The sequence below is a fragment of the Lissotriton vulgaris genome, chromosome 10 (genome assembly GCF_964263255.1).
Source record: "Lissotriton vulgaris chromosome 10, aLisVul1.2, whole genome shotgun sequence".
NCBI lineage: Eukaryota > Metazoa > Chordata > Amphibia > Caudata > Salamandridae > Lissotriton > Lissotriton vulgaris.
In genome coordinates, this window is record NC_141698.1 from 426,685,431 (window position 1) to 426,709,866 (window position 24,436).

Genomic DNA, 24,436 nt, shown 5'->3' on the forward strand with positions numbered 1-24,436 from the left:
GTGCATGGCGCTTGGCAGACTAGTTGTGCACCGGTGCTAGGGAGAGGGAAGGAGAGTGCCATATTTCTGGTGATATGGCGCTGTCCTCTCTCCCTGTGGCGCATCGCAGCAACTTTGGCCTCTGCGCTGCACTGTGTGACAGGGTCGTAAATCTGACCCCTTTAAAAACAGTAAACCTACACTTATTCATTTACCTTCGTGATACGGTGGTAGTCAATTTCATGCACTCAACATTGTTGCAGGTCGATATTGTGCCACTCGATATTGCGTCATAGAAACCACCCACGTGTATTTTGAGAAATCTACATCTTTCACTATTGGCGCGTTTGTCCCAGGCCCTTAAGGAGACGTGATTCATATCAGTGGTGTCTGCGGGGGTGTTACCGGTCCATCAACCTCACAGTGCTGACCTGTGCTGTTTTTCAGTAAGGTTGTGCTGAATTGCCGCGGCAACCTGGCCTCGTTGATGAGTGACTCACCTGCACCAAGCAAGCGTAAAATCCCTTACGTGTTTGCAGCTCATACAATGCCTGTAGCAGGCTGCCCACGCAGGAAAGGGACAGTAATAATAGCGAAAGTCCACGAAGCGTGAGAAGGATGATGGGAAAAGAACGTGGAAGGCCTACAGTGTGAATGACATCAATATATGGAGCAACCAAGAGCAACAGACTGCAGCAGCTTCCACTTCAGGTCACCCCAGACTACATGGTGGGAATAAAAAGTGCCCAGTTAAAGATTGAACCGGAAGCAGACCCTGTTCTCGGGATTTTGGGCATACGTATTCCGGTTGCTTCTCGGATCTGGTTGTGGTGTCTGTTGTTTTAAGTAGGCCAAGGCGAAATGTCACACACGATTTTGTACTAATTTTGTAGAGCGAATTCCGTCCTCACCTCCGAAATGACTACGAGAATGCATTGCACGTTAAAAAGCAGTGCAAAATGTCTGACTGGCATTTCACGTAACAATGCGTATGTTCATGTTTTTTTTGGGCGCTACACGACATTTCCAGGAAGCAAACTACATGAATTTCGCCCAGGCCTAGTTTTATGTTTTTATTATTATATTTCATTAGCAGCGTGACCATTGTTTCTTTTATTGGAAATGCACAGTCCAATGCCTCAAATCTTACTGTTAGCAGGATTGAGTAAAAAGCATTTGTAACTATTAAGCATTTAGAGCATGCTTCTTCTGAAAAACATTAGGAGGAATAAAAAGCTATAGTGATAAAGTGTTAGGGGCAGATCTACAAGAAAGTGCGGCATTGGGGCATTGCAATCCCTTTGGCTGCGCTACTCTGAGGCACTTTCAGAGCATAGGAATGCGACATATCAACAATGATATGTCGCAGTCCTGTGCTCTCCCCTGCGCTGGCGCACAAACAGCTGCCATGCGCCGGTGAGGGCACCCTTGCACCATCGTGCAAGGGTGCCTGCGCCATGGGGAGATTGTTTTTGTGCAGGAAGGGGCACCTTCCTGCACAAAAACAATCACTACAGGCATTTTCCTCTTTCAATGCGTGTTGTAGAATGCAGCACGCGTTGAAAGAGAAAAAAACGAGGAGAAATGAAAACATTTCCCCTCGTTGCGCCTGGCTACGCCACCCCTAGGGAGGCGTACCTAATGGACGCATTTCTAGGTTTACGATTTCTCGTAAATCTAGAAATGTGTCTAGTTCCATGGGTGTTGCGCGGGAACACCCACGGAACGCCCCTTTCACGCAAAGTGCTGAATGTAAAGGGGCCATATTTACAAGGACAGGAAAAGCCATGCAGGGTGGCTTTTCCTGTCCTTGTAAATATGGAGCAAAGAAATGCGCTACTGGTGCGTCACAAAAAGTAACGTACTGGAAATGCAAGGGGCTTGTAAATCTGCTCCTTTGTGTTTTGGTCCACAACGCAAGCACAACTAACCGTTTGTCTCTAATAAAGCAGTGCAATGAAGCATGATAAATTAACCCATTTTAGGTGTGGCTGATGAGAGCTTTAATTGTCTTTGTAGTATAATGGATTTACAACAGAGGGGCTAATGGAAACTTCTCTGGCAGTAAGATAGAGTTGAACTGGGATTTAATTGTGTTGAATCTGAACATGCATTTTCCCCTATCACTATTTTTCTTGCTCAGCTCTGCCTCCCTACTGAAGTCTTGGGCAAACCCATGCTCTTCAAACTCAAAATACAGAGGTCCTCATTTCCAATGAATTGGTGTGAGGCAGCGCAGCAAGGGCCATATGTATCAAGCCTTTTGCGATTCGTTAAGGCCGAAATTCGCAGAATTTCTGCCTTAGCGAATCGCAAACTGCCTTTTTACCGATTTTGGAATGTATGAAAAATTTAGCAAAATAAGGAATCGCAAAAAATCGCGATTCCTTATTTTGCTTAAGCATTTAAGGAATCGCAATTTTGCGATTCCTTAAATGCTATGTATGAAGCTTTTTAGAATTGTGATTTCAGGTTTAGAAATCGCAAATTACCACCAACTTGTAGTTGGTGGTAATTTGCGATTTCTTGTAAATATGCACAATTGTGCATTTGTGAGGGTGGCATATGACGCACATACATGCCCATTGGGCATGTTTGTGCGCCATATGCACGAATCAAAACAATATTATCTTTGTGCACACCTATTGTAACCAAATGCTTAAAAACAGTTCGTGTTGGCGCAATCCTTGTTGCACTGTGTCTGCAGTGCCTTGAAACAATTTTGTGCCAAATGTGGTTAACAAACCACGAAGAATGCGCTCCTTTTTAAATGAAACTGCTGAGTTTCTTCACTCACTTATTCATATATTTTATCAATTTTCATTCCATTCCATTGAGTTATGACATTACAAATGAAAAGTTCATCAATTTCACGATTTCTATTATTAATTCATCTTTTCCTTTTGAAATTTGAACATCATTAGAGAAAGTTCATTGTATTCATGAAAATTCAATAGTTCATATTATGCCCAATGCATTTCGGGTTAAAGGAAAGTAACCCTTCGTCAGGGGCCTGTTGGAAAATAGTGATAAGAAAACATTCAGGACCTTAGCATTCAGTGAAAAGCAAAAAGTACACGAATATAACATGTGTAATCTGCAGCTAAAGAATTCTTACAGGGTAATACATTAATGTCAGCGTTATGGTAAACAAAAGAGACTGCTAACTAGCATGTTTAACGAAAACAGACAAATATTGGAAACTTAATCGGACCAATTCTATGTCAGGACGGAGGCTCCGATTATGCTTACTCAATTTCTTTACTGAAAACACAGCAGCCAATCAAAATGCAGTAAAGAAAAACAACAACACTACCCAGAACACCAGGTAACCATAGAGTATGAGAAGGTATAAATAGGGTCATAGAGGTGAACACTTCCTCTTTCTTTGCTGCTTCGCAGCCAGTTAAGTGCTTTTACATTACTCGCTTCTATTGTGTTTTGATTTTAGCTTAGTGCTTCATTAATAACTTGTATGGTTTATTGTTAAGGCTTATTACAGTATTACTTGCCGCTTTGCGCTCCGTTTTTCTAGGTGCGTTGTTGACGCGTCTTCGAATTTTACTCGGCTTCTGTGCCGGTGCTTGGGGAGCGTGGGCGTCACCTCCCGACAGGGTTATCTCTTAACCCGGGTTTTTTGTGTGGAGCGGGAGCGGGGCTGAAGAGACGCGCGTCTTCCGCGCTTTTCTTCTAGGCGGCAGCGGCTGTTCGCGCATGCGCGCTGGTTTGTTTACACGTCTTCGAGCGTGTATTTCTCTCAGACGCCGCCTGCGCCACAGCTTCGATCCGGTGACTAAATTCACTGCGCCCTTCTTGCTGCCGCTTGAGCTCCTTGACGCCCTCAAACTAATGAAAGTTTTGGGGTTGTAAAATCTTTACTAGGCTTTGCCTGGAGTGGGAAAATATTTTTTGTGTAAAAAATTTTTTGTCTTTTATAATATTGACATTGTGCAGGTCTGCTCCCTCCACATTCAAATCATTGTATTTTCACAGATTTTTTCTGTGCTATCAGACTTGTGCTAGGGGTACCACTCCCCCAAACTGTTTGGCTTTGCCTCTTTCAACTTAACCTTCACTGGGCATTTTTTCTGATAGACATTGTCGCCATGGCAGATTACTGTGATGAAGAAGGTTATGAATATTATGAGGAGGAGGAATCCTCTACTTCTTTTGATGAATTCATGGGCCAGGCGCTTTCTCAAGCAATCGCGCCTCTGAAAAAACATCTGTCAGACTATGCTGCGCAGCATGGCTGGGTCCCTCCTGCCTCAGGGCGTTCCAAAAAATCGCCCAAAACTTCACATTCCAGTCATTTTCAAAAACTTGCGAAAACCCTTTCTGCTCCTTCTTCAAAGAAGCGCAAGGAGTCCTTTCGTCCTGACCCTCCGTCTGACTCGGATGATGATACTTCCTCATCTTCTTCCTCCGAGACTACAAAGCCTCCTCCTTCCAAAAAATCACGTAAGGAGCATTTTGTTGACGCGCCTTCTTCCCCGCAATTGTTAAATTTCAATCCCGCTGATATTATCCATCCCAATTCTTCTTCTTGGATGCCTGCTCCAGAGGTGGCTGATTACATTCAGTCCCACATCCGTCATTCCTATGACAAGGATGTGAGAGCGCGTTTGCGTTCTGAGTGCCCACGTCCTGATTTACCAAACAAGTTGTCCGCTACTCCTGATGTGGATCCTACAATGGTAACGTACATGAAGAAATATTCTAAAGACCCTACCAAAGGCCTCGATAGATCGTGGCGTTTGTGTCAAGACAAACTTTTGGATCTCTTGGGCCCTCTTACAAAAATTTTGAACTTGGCCTTCCAAGCCAAAGAAACTGGTTCCATTATTGATCCCGATGCTCTGGTTGGTTGGTCTCAGCGGGCAATCTGTATGCTTGGCAACGCAAATTGTGCCTTGTCCTCTGAGCGCCGGCGCTCTATCCTCATGAAACTAGACCCAAGGCTTACGGATTTGGCCTCTTCGGAGTCGGGCCCTATGGCCCAAGGTTTACTTTTTGGTACCCCCTTCCTAAAGGAGTTGTCAAACTTTGTTTCCACCTTTAGTGGCCTTGACAAAGCCCAGTCTAATTTAAAAAGGGCTTTCCGGCCGGTTTTCGGCAGGGCCGGACGAAGGGGGCGTTCGTTCGGCCGTGGTTCCGACAATGCTCCCCAGCGAGGGAACAAGTCCCAACGTGGTCAACAGCAATATTCTGCAAACAAGTCTTCCTTCTACCCCTCTAAAAGGAATAGAGGTCAACCAGGCAAAGGTGGATACTCAGGAGGTTATGGAGGACGTCAAGACTCTTCCCCATCAGGTGAGCTTGATTTCAGCATCAAATGTAATTTTGGGGGGCAGGATTCAGTTTTTTCTCGACAATTGGCGTTTGATCTCAAACGATGCCTGGATTCTGGAGACGGTGAAAGGGTACAAAATAGAATTTTACTCTCGCCCTCACCAAGATCTTCGGCCTCGCCCTCTTGTTTTTTCCCAACAAGATCAGAACTTCATCTCCGCGGAAGTCTCCTCTCTTTTAACAAAGGGAGCCATCACTCTTACCTCTCCTCATCCCCAAGGCTTCGTCAGCACAGTTTTTCTCGTGGAGAAAAAAGGGGGAGGATCTCGTTTGGTCCTCAATTTAAAGGACTTCAACGGCAATGTCGTTTATCGCCATTTCAAGATGGAGGGCATCCATCTTCTGCGAGATCTTCTTCAAGAAGGAGATTGGATGGTACGTCTCGACCTAAAAGATGCTTATCTTTCAATTCCGATTTACGCTCCGCATCGCAGATTCCTTCAGTTCCAATGGATGGGCAGGTGGTACGAGTACAAGGTACTTCCTTTCGGCCTGTCCTCCGCACCGTGGTGTTTCACAAAGCTCCTTCGTCCAGTGATGGAGTCGTTGCGGTCACGCGGAGTGCGTCTTATTGTCTATCTAGACGACATTCTCCTTTTGGCTCAATGTCCTGTTCTTCTGCAGTCTCACTTACACTGGACCATAGATCTTCTGCAATCCTTGGGTTTTCTTATCAATCCCCTGAAGTCCGACTTTTCTCCATCCCAATCTATGTCTTTCCTGGGTTTTCAGATAGACTCGGTCTCTTGTCAGCTTCTTCTGCCAGGTCAGAAGATAAGGTCCATCAAGAGGGACTTGAGATCGTTTCTTGCTCAACAGACGGTCTCGCTCAGGTCAATAGCCAGGATTGTAGGTCTCTTATCGTCTTCAATCCAAGCGATCTTTCCAGGACCTCTACATTATCGGGCTCTTCAGCGCCTCAAAATCCGTCATTTGCAGAAGGGTCTTCGTTATTCAGATCACATCCTCCTCTCGGAGGACGCCAAAACGGAAATGAGGTGGTGGTTGGACCACATGGATTCCTGGAACGGCCGGGCTCTGTTTGGGAGGACTCCCGATGTTGTGATAGAGTCCGATGCCAGCCTTTGGGGCTGGGGAGCCCGTTGCGGATCAGTATCAACCGGAGGTCGTTGGTCTCCGGAGGAATTGACCCTTCACATCAATTGCCTAGAGCTGCTAGCGGGCTCCTTTGCGATTCGGTGCCTCTCCCCTCAGAAGACGAATTGTTGCATTCTTCTCCGAATGGACAATGTTTCGGCGGTTCGTTATGTGAACAAACTGGGGGGTACCAGATCCAAGCTTCTCTCGGAGATTGCAAAGGATTTTTGGCACCTTTGTCTCGAGCGCAAGATCACGATTATTGCAGAATACCTTCCGGGTTCTCGCAATCTGATCGCGGACTGGAACTCTCGTCACCTGAGAGATTTCAGCGATTGGAGACTCCACTCTCGTGTGTTCCGCAAGCTGTCCCGATTTTGGGGGCCTTGTCATCTGGATCTTTTTGCCTCCCGCCTCAATACCCAGCTTCCCCGATTCTACAGCTGGCGCCCGGATCCGGAGGCGTTTGCCACGGACGCGTTTCTCCAGAAGTGGCCTCGCCAACTGTGTTATGCATTCCCGCCATTCCTCATGATTCCCCGGGTGCTGGCCCGAGCACGTCTATTCTTATCGGAATTGATTCTAATCTCCCCTCTTTGGAGGGCTCAAGCATGGTTTCCAGTTCTTCTGGAGATGAGCTGCTCAACACCGCTTCTTCTTCCTCACATGTGGAACCTCCTGTTGGATCCGCTTTGCGAACCTCACCCACTGGTGCTCTCCGGTCAACTCCTTCTGGTAGCATGGAGAATTTCGGGGGACGCTGGCAAATCCAGGGCTTATCGAGCGACGCTACCAGATTTATCAATGAGGCTTGGGCACCCAACACACACAAGCGTTATGCATCATGTTGGAAACGCTGGTGTGATTGGTGCTCACAGCGGTCAGTGGATCCCGTTTCAGCGGATATTTCTTTAGTTCTTAATTTTCTGGCGTCCTTGGCATCCTCTGGGCTAGCCTACAGAACGGTTAATAACTTCCGTTCAGCACTTTCTGCAGGCCATGTGCCTTTTGATGGTAAACCAGTGGGGGAACATCCCCTGATCTCTAAGTTGTTAAGGGGCATCCGGATGGAAAAACCTCCTTGTCCCAAATATGTAGCCCTTTGGGATGTCTCGGTTGTTTTGCGTTTTCTGTCAGCCTGGCCTTCCAACATTCTTTTGACACGCAAACAACTGTCAGCCAAGCTCACTATGCTTTTGTGCTTGGTCTCTTGCAAACGAGTTTCTGATGTGCGGGCCTTAGATCTCGCCGGTCGTTCTTTTTCTCCTGAAGGTGTTACCTTTGTTATTTCAAGAAGGACTAAGTGTAATACGCCTTCTGTGTCTTACCCTTCTTTTCCCCATAATCCTCAATTATGTGTGGTTCAGTGTATTAAAGATTATGAGGTAAGTACAGCACCTTTTCGGCATGATTTACATGGCCAATTGCTTATTGCATTGCAGAAACCTTACAAACCGGTGACTCCGGCTACCTTGGCACGTTGGCTACGGTGGCTCATGCATGAAGCGGGCATTGACATTTCTCTGTTTGGTGCTCATTCTGCTAGAGGAGCCATGGCTTCTAAAGCTTTCTCCATGGGTGCCAGCCTTCAAGACATCATGAAGGCTGCAGATTGGTCTTCTGAAACTGTGTTTAAGACTTATTACTTTAAGCCTATTCTTGATGTGGCATCTGTTGTGGTGGCGAAGCTTTAAACAAGCATAATCGGAGCCTCCGTCCTGACATAGAATGGAAAATTTGCTAACATTCGTGCCAAGAATTTTCAATTCTATTAAGGACAGGAGGCGAGGATTATCCCACCCTTATTTCATGATTGTCTTTATAAATGCATCTGACTTTTTTATAATGTATAACTCTGGTTCTTCCTTATGAAATGTTTCCCTCCCTGTAATGGTTACTATGTTCAACTTTTGGGGAACAGTTTTTACGGCTTCTGTCTCTTTCCCTCAGGCTCCGACCTTAAATGAGGTGTGCCGGGATTTTCTTCTCCTAATTGGTCTCCTGCTGTTCCTCTGGTTCTTTGAAGTTCCTTCTCCACGTCAACCGGACGATGACCTCTCCGGGGGACTCCTTTGATGGACTGTTACCTTGATGTTGATTTTTCTTATTATTGACTATGGACAAAGAAAGAGGAAGTGTTCACCTCTATGACCCTATTTATACCTTCTCATACTCTATGGTTACCTGGTGTTCTGGGTAGTGTTGTTGTTTTTCTTTACTGCATTTTGATTGGCTGCTGTGTTTTCAGTAAAGAAATTGAGTAAGCATAATCCTCGCCTCCTGTCCTTAATAGAATTGAAAATTCTTGGCACGAATGTTAGCAAATTTTCCATTCATCAGAAACAAAGTGGCTGCGTGTAAAAACATCACTCTGGATGTTGCGGTGATTACAAGAATAAAATGACCAATCTAAACAAGTTAAATGGTCTGAGGTTGGTTGGAAATACGAGGAGTATACCAGATAACGAGCGTGGAGGTAAACTTAAATGTTGCTTCAAACTGTGTGTTCGAATCCGTGTTCTGGGTCACGTGGGTGTGTACAAAGCCTATAGGGGTTTTTTTAATGTGAAGAAATGATCACATGTTGGCTAAATGGGAGGATCGAGATCGACAGTTTCAAAACGTAGCTTGAACTGAAATGATCTTGAAGCCCCGTGGCAGGATTGAAAGTAGCTTATAAAACCAGGAATGAACTTAAAGGCAAAATATAAATGTAATTGACTCCGTGAGTGAGCAACTGTCGTGTGGCGGTAGCCATAGTTACGTACATCCAGTTCTATGATTGGACTGAGGTCCGATCACGTGTTCATGACGTGGAGAAGTCAGGGAATTGTGGTTCTGTGATTGGACAGTAGTCCGATCACGTGTTGATGACGATGAAGAAAATCTAGAAGTTGTGGTGAATATAATGTATACATAAAGAAGTAGTATAGGGATGAGTCTGAATAATTAGAAATAATGCTATGAAACAGGGACAAGTGAACAAAAATGCAATGAAGGTGATGGTGATATAGAGCGGAAACAAATACGCACAAATTCCAATGATGTTGCTCGTTGGTAAATTACATCAAAATGACAATTATGACTATTGTGATGTAGATGTTACATGGGTATTTACATGGCTGGCAAACTCGTACATTTGTAGATTAACATAAACAAAAAGTCTAAATGTGTTGGTTGAGAACGTGTTTAATGTTGATTGCTGTAGGGGGAGAAGAGGGGTCCTAGTGCCTAGTCTGTGTCACCGATGATCTATTCATAGAAAACATGTTAGTTCAATTCTGTCGTTCATTCCGATCGGCTGAAGAGACTGTAGTTTTTTAATCCAAAAGAATTCAGCCTGTAGTCGTTGTTTTACTGGATCCATGTCGCAGCGTTGTGGGAGTATCTCAAGTATCGTGAATCTTAATTGAGAGATTTGATGATGAGCTTCTAGCCAATGTGTGGCTATGGTAGATTTACTGTTCATGTTTCGTATGTTGCTCTTGTGTTCTGTCATTCTGATTTTAACTTTCCGTTCAGTTTGACCTACATATGTTTTTCCGCATGGGCATTTGATCGCGTAAATGACGGTTTTGGAGTCACATGTCCCTGTATATTGTAGGTTGATCTTATAACCTTTGGTGGCTTGCAGAAAAGTGTTTCCTGTTATCACGTTATTGCAATGTATGCAGTTGAAACATTTGGTCATACCTTTATATTCTGGTTTTGTTACATTTCTGGCGGAAAGGATTTCTTTCATATTTTTTGATCTTTTGAAAGCAAAGGTTACTCGTTCACTGTATAAACTCTGTAGTTCAGGTTCAGTTTTTATTAGAGACCAGTGGCGGTTGATGGCTTTTTTGATCTTTTGTGCTTCTGTCGAGAATTTCAGTACACACACTTTTTTTTGCTCTGTAGTTTGTTTTGCTGGTTTCAGTAGGTTTTCTCTTGATAGTTTAGTTACTTTTTTTAAGGATTCATCCAGAATTTCTTTAGGGTATCCTCTTGCTAGATATTGTTCTTTTTGCTTTAGAAGAGAGTTTTCCAAAATGTTTTCATTTGACGTGATTCTTTTGAGACGGATAAATTGTGAGGTTGGTAAATGCTTTTTGAGAGTTTCAGGGTGAACGCTTTGAAAGAGTAAACTTGAATTACGATCTGTGGTTTTTTTGTAAACTTTAGTTTGAATCTGTTGATTTACCAAGGTAATATGTACATCCAAGAATGAGATGGTTTCCTCATGCAAAGTGTAGGTGAATTTGATGCGGGGATTGACCAGATTTAATGTGGCTAGATTGTTGATGAGTTGATCTTTTTGGCCTCTCCAAATTAAAAATATGTCGTCTTTGAACCCTTTGAAGACAACCAAGTTTGGGGTCCAATTGATGTTGTTTAGAATGTGGTCACTCTCGCATTTGGACATGAATAAATTGGCGTACGAGGGGGCCCCCCTGAAGCCCATATAAGTACAATTACATTGGTTGTAGAACTTACTTTTCCATAAAAAATAGCTGTGGGACAGTGAAAAATGCATGAGTTCAATCAAAAATATTTTGTTGGCTTCACAATCTTGATCATTTAATAGGTTCCATTCAAGGGCTTCAAGGCCTTCATTGTGGGGAATTTTCAAAGACACTTCGACTACCACAACATCAATCAGCGGTCATTTAAACCTAAAAGTTCATTTTGTGCACCTTATTCTCACAAAACTATCGAAGCATTTGAAAGATCAGTAATTGCGGACATACAAAGAATCAACTTCAGAAAATCTAGCAAAACCAATTTAACAAAAACAGAATGGAGCACTTTGAAAAATCTAGCCAACGACCAAGATCTAACCTTCTTAGGGGCTGATAAGGGAGGATCCCTTATAATAATGGATACCACTTTTTATGAGAACAGTGTGGAGGAGCATGTTAAAGACCAAAACATCTATATGCCATTGGATTCAGACCCTACAGAGGAATACCAAAACATTTTTACATTAATTCTTGATCACGCCTTAACCATGAAATGGATAGATGATAAGACCTATAGATTTTTAGAGACAAAATATCTGTGGCGACCAAAACTGTATATGTTACCAAAGGTACATAAAGATCCATTGAAACCACCTTTCAGACCCATTGTGTCAGCTTGTGGGTCATTATCTGAAAGTATTGGTAAATCTGTTGATTGTTATCTACAGCCTATCGTTCAAAACAGTCCAACCTACATTAAAGATACCACAGCATTTCTCAATCTACTCAGATCCATTCAACTAGAAGAGAATACAGAATATTGGCTATGTACAGTGGACGTAGTATCACTTTACACATTAATTCCCCACAATGAAGGCCTTGAAGCCCTTGAATGGAACCTATTAAATGATCAGGATTGTGAAGCCAACAAAATATTTTTGATTGAACTCATGCATTTTTCACTGTTCCACAGCTATTTTTTATGGAAAAGTAAGTTCTACAACCAATGTAATGGTACTTCTATGGGCTTCGGGGGGGGGGCCCTCGTACGCCAAGTTATTCATGTCCAAATTCGAGAGTGACCACATTCTAAACAACATCAATTGGACCCCAAACTTGGTTATCTTCAAAAGGTTCATAGACAACCTATTTTTAATCTGGAGAGGCCAAAAAGATCAACTCATCAACAATCTAGCCACATTAAATCTGGTCAATCCCTGCATCAAATTCACCTACACTTTGCATAAGGAAACCATCTCATTCTTGGATGTACATATTACCTTGGTAAATCAACAGATTCAAACTAAAGATTACAAAACAACCACAGATCGTAATTCAAGTTTACTCTTTCAAAGCTTTCACCCTAAAACTCTCAAAAAGCATTTACCAACCTCACAAATTATCCGTCTCAAAAGAATCACGTCAAATGAAAACATTTTGGAAAACTCTCTTCTAGAGCAAAAAGAACAATATCTAGCAAGAGGATACCCTAAAGAAATTCTGGATGAATCCTTAAAAAAAGTAACTCAACTATCAAGAGAAAGCCTACTGAAACCAGCAAAACAAACTACAGAGCAAAAAACAGTGTGTGTACTGAAATTCTCGACAGAAGCACAAAAGATCAAAAAAGCCATCAACCGCCACTGGTCTCTAATAAAAACTGAACCTGATCTACAGAGTTTATACAGTGAACGAGTAACATTTGCTTTCAAAAGATCAAAAAATATGCAAGAAATCCTTTCCGCCAGAAATGTAACAAAACCAGAATATAAAGGTATGGCCAAATGTTTCAACTGCATACATTGCAATAACGTGATCACAGGAAACACTTTTCTGCATCCCACCAAAGGTTATAAGATCAACCTACAATATACAGGGACATGTGACTCCAAAAACGTCATTTATGCGATCAAATGCCCATGCGGAAAAACATATGTAGGTCAAACTGAACGGAAAGTTAAAATCAGAATGACAGAACACAAGAGCAACATACGAAACATGAACAGTAAATCTACCATAGCCACACGTTGGCTAGAAGCTCATCATCAAATCTCTCAATTAAGATTCACGATACTTGAGATACTCCCACAACGCTGCAACATGGATCCAGTAAAACAACGACTACAGGCTGAATTCTTTTGGATTAAAAAACTACAGTCTCTTCAGCCGATCGGAATGAACGACAGAATTGAACTAACAGGTTTTCTATAAATAGATCGACAGTGACACAGACTAGGCACTAGGACCCCTCTTCTCACCCTACAGCAGTCAACATTGAACACATTCTCAACCAACACATTTAGACTTTTTGTTTATGTTAATCTACAAATGTACGAGTTTGCCAGCCATGTAAATACCCATGTAACATCTACATCACAATAGTCATAATTGTCATTTTGATGTAATTTACCAACAAGCAACATCATTGGAATTTTTGCGTATTTGTTTCCGCTCTATATCACCATCACCTTCATTGCATATTTGTTCACTTGTCCCTGTTTCATAGCATTATTTCTAATTATTCAGACTCATCCCTATACTACTTCTTTATGTATACATTATATTCACCACAACTTCTAGATTTTCTTCAACGTCATCCACACGTGATCGGACTACTGTCCAATCACAGAACCACAATTCCCTGACTTCTCCACGTCATGAACACGTGATCGGACCTCAGTCCAATCATAGAACTAGATGTACGTAACTATGGCTACCGCCACACTTCAGTTGCTCACTCACGGAGTCAATTACATTTATATTTTGCCTTTAAGTTCATTCCTGGTTTTATAAGCTACGTTCAATCCTGCCACGGGGCTTCAAGATCATTTCAGTTCAAGCTACGTTTTGAAACTGTCGATCTCGATCCTCCCATTTAGCCAACACGTGATCATTTTTTCACATTAAAAAAAACCCCTATAGGACGCGGATCTCCTGCATATGTTATGGGCATGTCCCAAGCTCCGGACGTACTGGCACACCGTCACCGCGCTGTTGACAAAAGGGACTGCGCTGGGCCAACGACACGACTGGGACACCTGTGTGCTGGGCCTCCTAACCAGGACCAAACATAACAAAGCACATATGAGGTTCTGGGATCTGGGGTTGATAACCGCCAAGAGACTCATAACCCGCCATTGGAAGGCCGCGGAACCGCCCCTGCCGAAACATTGGTGCGCCTCTCTCGTCTACTGGGCGACCGCAGAAGGCACGGTGCTATGTAGGGAGGAAACAGCGGGGCGGAGGGCCATACCGATAGCTCAGGTATGGGAGGGCTTCCTGAGAGCATTCACCAGAGCTTGCCATGATAAAGGGATGCTGTAAAGAGATGGCTCCTCCCCAGAGGACAAGGGGGGGTCAGGCCCAAATCACAGACTGAGTACGAGAGAGGGGAGTATCGGGAGCCACACATATTTATGGACATGAAATAACACCCCAGCGACCCACTGCCCACCCACACGGCCTAACCCCCCCCCCCCCCCACTGATCAGCGGAGCCCGCATATACCCTCGACCCCACAGGTGCGCCCACACCCGAGACCCAGAGCCACTATACACCGTTGATGCCTTTCTCCCCCGAGCACACCCAGGGCCAGCGCCCCGCAAGTCTACCACTCCCGAAGATGCCTAGGTAGAACAGTACTGCAGCACCCCCCCCCCCCCCTTTACTCCGAGATCGGACTCTTCACACCCTCACCTACTCTCCTGTTTACCCCAGTTTGAATTGGTGGTGTTACCGGCACAGGACACCCCCCAGTTGTCTACGCCGGACCTACCTTACTCACCTACACCTCTCACTTTCGACACACGGCGACGACACACAGGACTGCAGCTCACATGCATGCCATGATTGCAAACTTCTGCCTCACGGAGGCGGACCACTAGACCCCCTAGCCGGCCACGGTTCATGTGCAGGTAGCTTGGAGCCGGGCCCGGCTGGTTATTCACACTACTGAGAGACAACTTGCTATGTCACCAACCAGTGGGTCGCGAGCACCGGGGGCACGGCTGGCCATCAGGCCGCCCGCCCTGACGGGTGAGGTCTGGCACCATAGTACGGCGAGCAGAGCGCATTACACTGTATAGAAGCAATGGAGCGAATGTTTGGTGAATGTAGGGACCGCCCCCTAGATAATGGAAGGTGTTTATTGACAGTGAGTGCATTTCTTGGTTTTCTAAAGTCGCCAACGTTCACATTGATGATGTAAGAACTATTCCAATTGTTGTTTCCCCTTTGATTTAAGCACACAAGAAACGTAATTGTATGCCACGTGTACCAATAAAACAGATTTAAAAAAAAAAAAAAAAAAAAAAAAAAACCCCTATAGGCTTTGTACACACCCATGTGACCCGGAACACGGATTCGAACACACAGTTTGAAGCAACACATAAGTTTACCTCCACGCACGTTATCTGGTATACTCCTCGTATTTCCCACCAACCTCAGACCATTTAACTTGTTTAGATTGGTCATTTTATTCTTGTAATCACTGCAACATCCAGAGTGATGTTTTTACACGCAGCCACTTTGTTTCTGATGAATTGGTCCGATTAAGTTTCCATTATTTGTCTGTTTTCCTTAAACATGCTAGTTAGCAGTCTCTTTTGTTTACCATAACGCTGACATTAATGTATTACCCTGTAAGAATTCTTTAGCTGCAGATTACAAGTTATATCTGTTTACTTTTTGCTTTTCACTGAATGCTAAGGTCCTGAATGTTTTCTTATCACTATTTTCCAACAGGCCCCTGACGAAGGGTTACTTTCCTTTAACCCAAAATGCATTGGGCATAATATGAACTATTGAATGTTCATGAATACAATGAACTTTCTCTAATGATGTCGAAATTTCAAAAGGAAAAGATGAATTAATAAAAGAAATCATGAAATTGATTAACTTTTCATTTGTAATGTCATAACTCAATGGAACGTAATGAAAATTGATAAAATATATGACTAAGTGAGTGAAGAAACTCAGCAGTTTCATTTAAAAAGGAGCGCATTCTTCGTGGTTTGTTAACCACATTTGGCACTAAAATGTGCGCCATACGCACACACATGTAATTTACTGGGGTGCAGCAGGGTGTCCTTGAGACACCCCTGCACCCTTGAAATAATTCTCAGATTGCGATTAGCAAATTGCGAATTCGCAAATTGAGAATTATTTCACAGTCATTGCTATGGGCCTCCTGGCCCATAGAAATGAATGGGAAATTATTCCTTATTTGCAAATTCGCAAATTGCGAATTCGCAAATAAGGAATAATTGGAAATCGCAAAAAAATACCGATTTTGTACATACATACCATTTAGCGATTTCTAAATAGCGATTCCTTAAACTTCGTTATTTAGAAATCGCAAATGGTGATGATGATACATATGGCCCTTGGAATGTATGAAACATTAGCAAAATAAGGAATCGCAAAAAACTGCGATTCCTTATTTTGCTTAAGTAAGGAATCACAATTTTGCGATTCCTTAAATGCTATGTATGAAGCTTTTTAGAATTGCGATTTCAGGTTTAGAAATCGCAAATTACCACCAACTTGTAGTTGGTGGTAATTTGCGATTTCTTGTAAATATGCACAATTGTGCATTTGTGAGGGTTGCATATGACGCACATACATGCCCATTGGGAATGTATGTGCGCCATATGCACACACATGTAATTTACAGGGGTGCAGCAGGGTGTCCTTGAGACACCCCTGCACCCTTGAAATAATTCTCAGATTGCGATTAGCAAATTGCGAATTCGCAAATTGAGAATTATTTCACAGTCATTGCTATTGGCCTCCTGGCCCATAGAAATGAATGGGAAATTATTCCTTATTTGCAAATTCGCAAATTGCGAATTCGCAAATAAGGAATAATTGGAAATCGCAAAAAAATACTGATTTTGTACATACATACCATTTAGCGATTTCTAAATAGCGTATCCTTAAAATTCATTATTTAGAAATTGCAAATGGTGATGATGATACATATGTCCCCAACTCTTTTTTGCTGCATTGCCCTATGCCAATTGGAAAGGAAAGGAATGCACTGTATTTCCAAATACGGTGTATTCCTGTCCTTTCAGCCATAGCCGGAGCACAATTTGGTGCCTAGTGCCAACGCAGGCACCCTTTGCAGAAGGCATGCAATGCCCATAGGCCTCAAAGGGCTTTAGCCCCCGTCGTGTGTGTCAGCCAGTGGCGTAACACAGGCCCCGCAGCTCCCGCCGTGCAGAGGGGGCCCGACCTGCAGGGGGCCCCCTCAGCACAGTACTCAGGCCTGAGAGTTCTGGTTTAAATCCGGAGAGGGGGCCACTTCATGTACCTTACATGGGGGCCCCCTCAACTTTTGTTACGCCACTGGTGTAAGCCCGGGCTGTGGCAGCTTCCCGGACACACACACACAGTTCTTGAGCTGCTGTGGGCTGGTTGGGCTGGCATTCTAATGCAGTTCACCAGAGTATTTCACAGGTCTTTTAAAGACCATTTACTTGATAAGGAGGCTTTGTTGTTTTTTTACCTGTTCCTAGAGCCCCTGCATCTCCACTCTATTCCTTAAAGTTGCAAATTCTTTTGCTGCCACAGTGTGAGAATGCATTTCCTGAAACGTAACCTAGGCTTTGTTTTTTGCACTTTTATATAGCTCAAACTCCACCCGAAGGTATTGAGGCACTTTTGCATAAGCACCAGTTACATTATACAAGGACACATTCCTGGAAGTATTATCCCCCCCTGAACTGTGCCTCTAGTTGCAGCCCTGCCTTGTACCATTGTGCAAAGGTGTCTGTATTGTTGGGAGGATTGTTTTTCCACAGGAAGGGACACTTTCCTGCTCAAAAACAATAAATGGAGGCATTTTCCTCTTTCCATGTGTGCAGCAGAATGCAGCACACATAGAAAGAAGAAAAATGGGGAGAAATAAAGATATTTCTCCATATTATGCCTCCCTTGGGGAGCCGTACAGTTTTGACGCGTTCCCAGATTTACAGATCCTTGTAAATCTAGGAATGTGTCAAAACCCATGGATGTTGCGTGCAAAAAAAACTCACTGCAATGCCTTCGAGCGCCTCCCCTGAACTGTGTAAGGCCTAGCAGCGACTTTCACTGTGTTGCCTCACCCCATATCTATGAGGTTATGGAAAACCACGCAATATGGGTCAGCACTCTGTGTTGCCAGAGTGGCATAAAAAGCGGCTCACCAGGGGGGCAAGGGGCTTGTAAATAAACCCCCGAATTTTTAAGAGTTTTGCGATTTGAAAACCCTTTGAAGATGGCAGAGATTTGATATTTGAGGTGACTTTATCTCGAGCAAAGCCATAATTTCTTTAATTTACTGCACTGGTGGACACATGTGAACAATGGTATGTTAAGCATTTTAGGGGCCCCGGGCAACATATATTTTAGCGGCTCCAGTTTGGAAGAACTTTGAATTTATTACCCATTTAATGGAAATTCAAGCCCCAAGACACCCAATAATACTGAACTATATGTTAAATGTCGAAATAGAGTATGAAAAAACTAAATTTTACTTTCCCAGGTGCCCCTTGGAAGGAGCCCTCTTTGCCCATGCTTTAAAATGTCTCTGCTTGGGAAGGCTTCCTATTTTGACCCTGCGTGTTCAGGACTGAGGACCTGTGAAGTAATCATGCTATATGACTGAACGTGCATGACACTGGGACCTGAATAATTGTTATTTGTGTAGCTTATAGAAATATGGTTAAAACGTATTATGTACAACTGTTGTTCTATGCTACAAAAGTTTAATATTTACCAGCATGCCAATAATGTGAACAGTGTTTGCTTCACATCAGTTTTATGCAGCTGCTTTTTTTTTGCTGTGCAATGGTCTAATTTATGGATGTCTCTTGTGGCTGCATGGTAGATGTGGCTAACCCATACTAGTTATAATTTATTTTGCATTCTGGACATGCAGTCGTACTTACTAATGCGAAAACCAGATTGCAGTTATCAAAGATGATGTATAAAGGCAGGGCTGGTAAAAACACTCACCCACCGGCAGCCAATATTGGCTTTTCAGCAAGCATCTAGTAGTTTCAAACCAATACATTTAATGGGATGAGCAAAAATGACTAGACCCGGAGGAGGAGCTTTGCACGCAACCAAGATAGTCGCGTGAGCACAGGGCTCCCGAGACCCTCACCACTTCCCGCATCTATCCTGAATTTTATCCTGACTACAACGACGGGTTATTGAAAACGCAACCCAGCTGATATAATGGCTGCTTTCAAAAATCGATTTGGACCCCGGGAACCAAAACTACGATACTTTGAACTTTTGTGGCCTGCTCCATGGAACTGCCCGGGGCTCGAGTCACTGTGGTGCCCAGGTAGTAGTTGAACGACAACGACCTGCGGGGTAATGCTCAAGACCCTGGAGTTAACTTTCGGTTTAGTTTTTGGTTCTTCTGCCTCTTCCATTCTCCACACCACTCTGGCAGTCCGTGAGCCGGACCCCCGCAACTTCACTGAGTGTTCCTGGTCGTGTGATCTCTGGCTGAGACTCACACTTGGACATCCCTGCGGGTGAGTCGTGAGGAGTCATTTTTACCAGGTCTCAAAGGCCCCTCCGGGGCGTAACATCTAATATGGCTGGCAAACCCAACAGAGAAAAACGGAAGACCAAAACCACTCACCGAGGGGGTACAATTCAATCTTACATTATGGATTGCTATATCCATCCTAAAGGGTCCCCCGGTGGTGTGAGTAGGTCTCTGGAAGAGGCGGGTGACGGCTCAGCCACAGTGGATGATTTGACCCTGCATGATGTCATGGGCGCCATTGCTAGCATGAAGACCTCCATTGGCCAACAATACGATGCTCTGGCTCTAAAGCTTGACACTGTGGCAATTGTTGTCAACTTGATCAGGGCAGATTTATCAAAGACTAACGAAAAGGTCAAATCCCTAGATTTGAAGACCTCCAGCCTTACGACTGATGTGTCCGCTCTACAGACGGAGGTTCGCAACCTACGATCCTCCAATGACCTCTTTGCTCGCCAGCTGGAGGATTTTGAAAGTCGGGCAAGACGCAATAACGTGCGTATCATTGGGGCCCCTGAAAAATCAGAAGAGTTAACCACAGATCTCCTTGTGGAAGACCTCATCTTAAACCATCTCGCCCCCAAAGGCCTGAGCAACTTTTTCGCTGTGGAACGTGCACACAGAGTGCCGGGCGGGAAGCCGAAGCCGGGTGCCCCTCCATGGCCTATAATCGCCAGAATTTTCAATTTCAGAGATAGAGACACTATCCTGCAGGCATCACGGGTGGGTTGCCCCACGAAGTTTGAAAACACAACCATGAGCCTCTACCCTGATTTCACCCAGTTCGTTCAGAAATAAAGAATGGGGTTCCAGGGGGTGAAGCGGCGACTGAGAGACATGGGTATGAAATATGCTATGCTTTTTCCAACTCGGCTACGTGTTGAACACAATGATCGAACGTTCTTCTTTGACCGCCCGAGAGAGTGAGTGACTGGCTTGATACGTTGTCCACACAGCATGATCGCTCGGAACATTCTGGAGGTGCTGAAGGTGGCCCGTTGGAACAAGAATGAGGAGTTGTCACTAGTTTCCGGAGAGTGTACAGAACTGGTGGCGAGGGGGGTGGGACTCTCCCTCCTCCGGGTTTCTTCTTGTAGACTAGTTTAATGTTAGGGCGACATGCACACTGCAAGTTGAGGTGGCTTTTGAGTCTAACGCAGGGGTGCAGGGTGGAGGGGTGTGTTTCGGGGATTTGTTGAGGGGTGGAGGGGGAGGTTGGGTGTGTTCCATTTTGTTTCAAGGCAACACATTATTTTCTATCTGAATCTGGGTGTTGTGTTCGCTGTGGGGTGGATTCTGCACTTACTACCGGGATGGGGGCTAGGGGGTTGAAGTTATTGTGTTGGAATGTTAACGGGTTGGGGGATAGGATAAAATGAGGAGTAGTGTTGCAGCTATTGAGACGCCTCTCCTCTGACGTAGTTTTATTGCGAGACACATCTGATCGGAAACACATGCCATGCTATGAATCGGCGAGGATATCGTCTAATTGCATACTCTGGATTTACTATGGGATCTAGAGGGGTGGGTATCCTAGTTAGGAGTTCCCTCCCCCTGGAGTTGGACGACATAATTCTTGACGATAGGGGACGCTATGCTGCGCTAACTGGTAGGTGGGTGGGGAAGACTATCTCATTGCTTTCTGTATATGTTCCACCTGGTCTGCAGACTATGACCTTTGCTGATTTGGGGAGAGTAGTGTTGGGGCTCCCTGAGGGCATTCTGGTGATGGGTGGAGATTTCAATTCTGTCGTTTCTGGTAGGGAGGACCGCAGCCCCCCCAGAGACCTCACGAGATCACAGTCTTGGTTGAGTGGTTTTTTGGAGATGCTGGGACTGGTAGATTGTTGGAGGCTGCTGCTGCATCCGGGACAGGCGCAATACACCTTTCACTCTGGTGCTCACAGTAGTCTCTCTAGGCTTGACTATATCTTGATGCCAGCAGCACAGGCCTCTTCGGTTAGGGAAGTCAGACACCTGGCCAGGGGTATTTCGGATCACTCCCCGCTGTGGCTTTTGATGGACATGAAGATGGGCTCTGAGGGTCGAGTGGCTCCGATCAATCCTTTGCATCTCCGTAACCCCAAAACCCGGGCAGAGTTGGTTAAGTCTTTGGATCATTATTTTGCTGAAAATGTGGGGTCTGTGTTCTCTTCTGTTTCGCTATGGGAGGCTTTCAAGACGGTTATCCGTGGTCAGGCGCTATCGTTAATTACTGGAAAAGCAAAAATGAGGCGGTGGTCCGCCTGGAGACCGAAATAGCTGAGCTGGAAGGGGATTTGGAGTTGGGTATCACTCATGATAAAGTGCATGTCCTCAGTCTCAAACAACTTGATTATAGGGCCCTGGTAACGGACGCTGCTAGAGCTATGAGTAGAGAGCAGCAGGGACGGCTGTATGATGTGGGAGACAAGGCTGGGAAGCTGATTGCTTGGTTGGACAGAAAGGAGAGGGCGAGTCGTGTGGTTCCTGTGAATGAGAGAGCTGATGGAGTGCTTGTGACTGACCCAGTTGAGATCGTGGAGTGTTTAGCTGAACATTTTCGAAATGTATATTCCCCAGTCTCCGATAGACCAGAGGAAGACTCACATCTGCTGTTAAGGGACATTGCGTTGCCTCGCCTATCGGACCCAGATAGGGATCTGATGGACGCAGCATTTTCTGACGATGAGGTGGCAATTGCTATTCGCTCCGTCCGCTCGGGAAAAGCTATGGGCTCTAATGGTCTCCCCATCAAGCTTTATAAGCTGCGTCCTGACAAAATGGTGCCGTATCTTCGTGATATGTTCTTGGAATCGTGAGACATCGGTTTCCTTCCCCGTGATCAGCGACTTGCGACCATCGTGGTTATTCACAAGGAGGGGAAACCGCCGGATCGCTGCACATCCTATAGGCCGATATCGCTCCTGAATGCAGAAACCAAGATCCTTGCAAAATTGTTGGCAAACCGATTGATAAAGGTGATCGGTGATCTGATCCATCCGGATCAATCTGGTTTCATTCCACATCGTAATACAGCATTGAACTTGCGACGCCTGCATGGCGTCCTGGCGAAAGCGGCGTCGCTTCGTGAACCAGCCATTTTGGTTTCCTTGGATGCTACAATGGCCTTTGATACAGTGGAATGACCATACCTCTGGGCTGCTCTAGCAAAGTTTGGTTTCGGTCCTGGTTTCATCGGCTGGGTAAAACTCCTGTATGAGGAACCACTGGCTCAGATTGTGGTGAATGGTTGGGTCTCTAAGTCCTTTGTTCTGGGGAGGGACACGCGACAGGGGTGCCCGTTGTCCTCACTTCTTTTCGCCCTCGCCTTGGAACCCCTGGCGGCTTGGCTGCGGTGGGAACCATCGCTTAAGGGTATTCAGTGGACACCTGATTTTGAGGATCGAGTATCACTCTATGCAGACGACATCCTGCTGTATCTCACTTCGCCTCGGAAGCCGTTGATAGTATTGTTTGACGTGTTGAACTCGTTCGGGAGGAACTCCGGCCTTGTGAATAATTGGACTAAGTCCTGTGTTTATGTACTCTCGGGGGACACTCCCCCTTTGCCACGCGTCTGCCCCATACAGGTGACGCAGATGGGATTTAAATATTTGGGGGTCTTTATTTCATTAAAACCCGTTATTCGTTACAAGCGTAATCTGCTTCCTCCGCTCAAGCGGTTAAAATCTGACGTTGCGGCCTGGTGTGGTTTGCCATTGTTCCCTCTCGGGCGTGCAGCTCTTTTCAAAATGATGTCTTTACCACGGCTTTTGTACGCGCTTCAGAACACGTTTTATGTTGTTCCGGCGAGTTACTTCCGGGAGGTGGAGAGTCTGCAGAGGAGGTTGATTGGGGTGGACGTCCGCGTATCGCCCTTGCCAAACTGACGCTTGCCTGGTATGACGGCGGTATCGCACTTCCGGATATCAAGCTGGGAGTGATTAATCATGCAATGTACGTCCCCGCGTTAAACCCTGCGTTTGAGATGGATGAGAGGCAACTGAGATTATAATAGGGCGCTTTACTCCAAATCTGTTGGAGGGAAACTCTCGGGACCCACTAAGATAGCAGTGCGAGTGTGGCAGTGTGCGAATGCGGCAATGGGGTGGACGGACCGGTTGACCCGGGCGACTCCGCTCTATGTGTCTGAAAGACTGGGCAGCTTGTGGAGGACGAAAGGCTTTGAGAAATGGGATATGATTGGTATTTGTAAGGTTAGGGATCTCTGGACCAAAGATAGGATTAAGACCTTCGAGGAGTTGAAGGTAGAATATGAACTTAGTGACAAGGAGTTCTTCCGCTATGTACAAATCCGCCAACCATTGAGTTCGGTTTTTCCTGCCGGTGTCGCTATCCCGAAATCATCCCCACTCGAAGATCGGGTGCTAGACGGATACGTTCCAGACAGCACTATCTCTCTGATATATAAGAAATTGATCAACAATCTTACAAACCTGCTGGTACACCTCAGAGAGGTTTGGACCAGTGACGGTTTAGAGCTGGATGATGAGGACTGGCAAGCTGCGATATCTTCTCTCGAGGAGGTCGCGATTCCAGCCCGCCTCCGACTGGTGCAACTTAAGATCCTGCATCGGATTTACGTGACTGGCCCTCGCCTGATTCGTATGTGTTATTCTGTGGATGGGTTGTGTAAGCGTGGATGCGGCTTAACTGGTACTTTCCTACACATAATTTGGGAGTGCCCGGAGGTGGTAGTGTTTTGGAATCGAGTGCATGCAGTGATGGAGGAAGTCACAGGTGTTCCCCTGCTGCCCGAAGCCAGGCGTTGTTTGCTGAACGTTTGGGAACCGACTGATTATGATGTGGCGCAGACTCGGTGGGCAACCCTTGGGAATATGATCGCCAAGAGAGATATAGCACAGTTGTGGGGGTACCAGAGACCGCCCACTATCTCGGCATGGAAGGAGAATATGGATTGGTGTATGTTTTGGAAGAAAACGGTGTATGTGGCGCGCGGCAGACCGAGGAAGTGGGGTCAAATTTGGGGTCAGTGGAACTCGTACCTGGG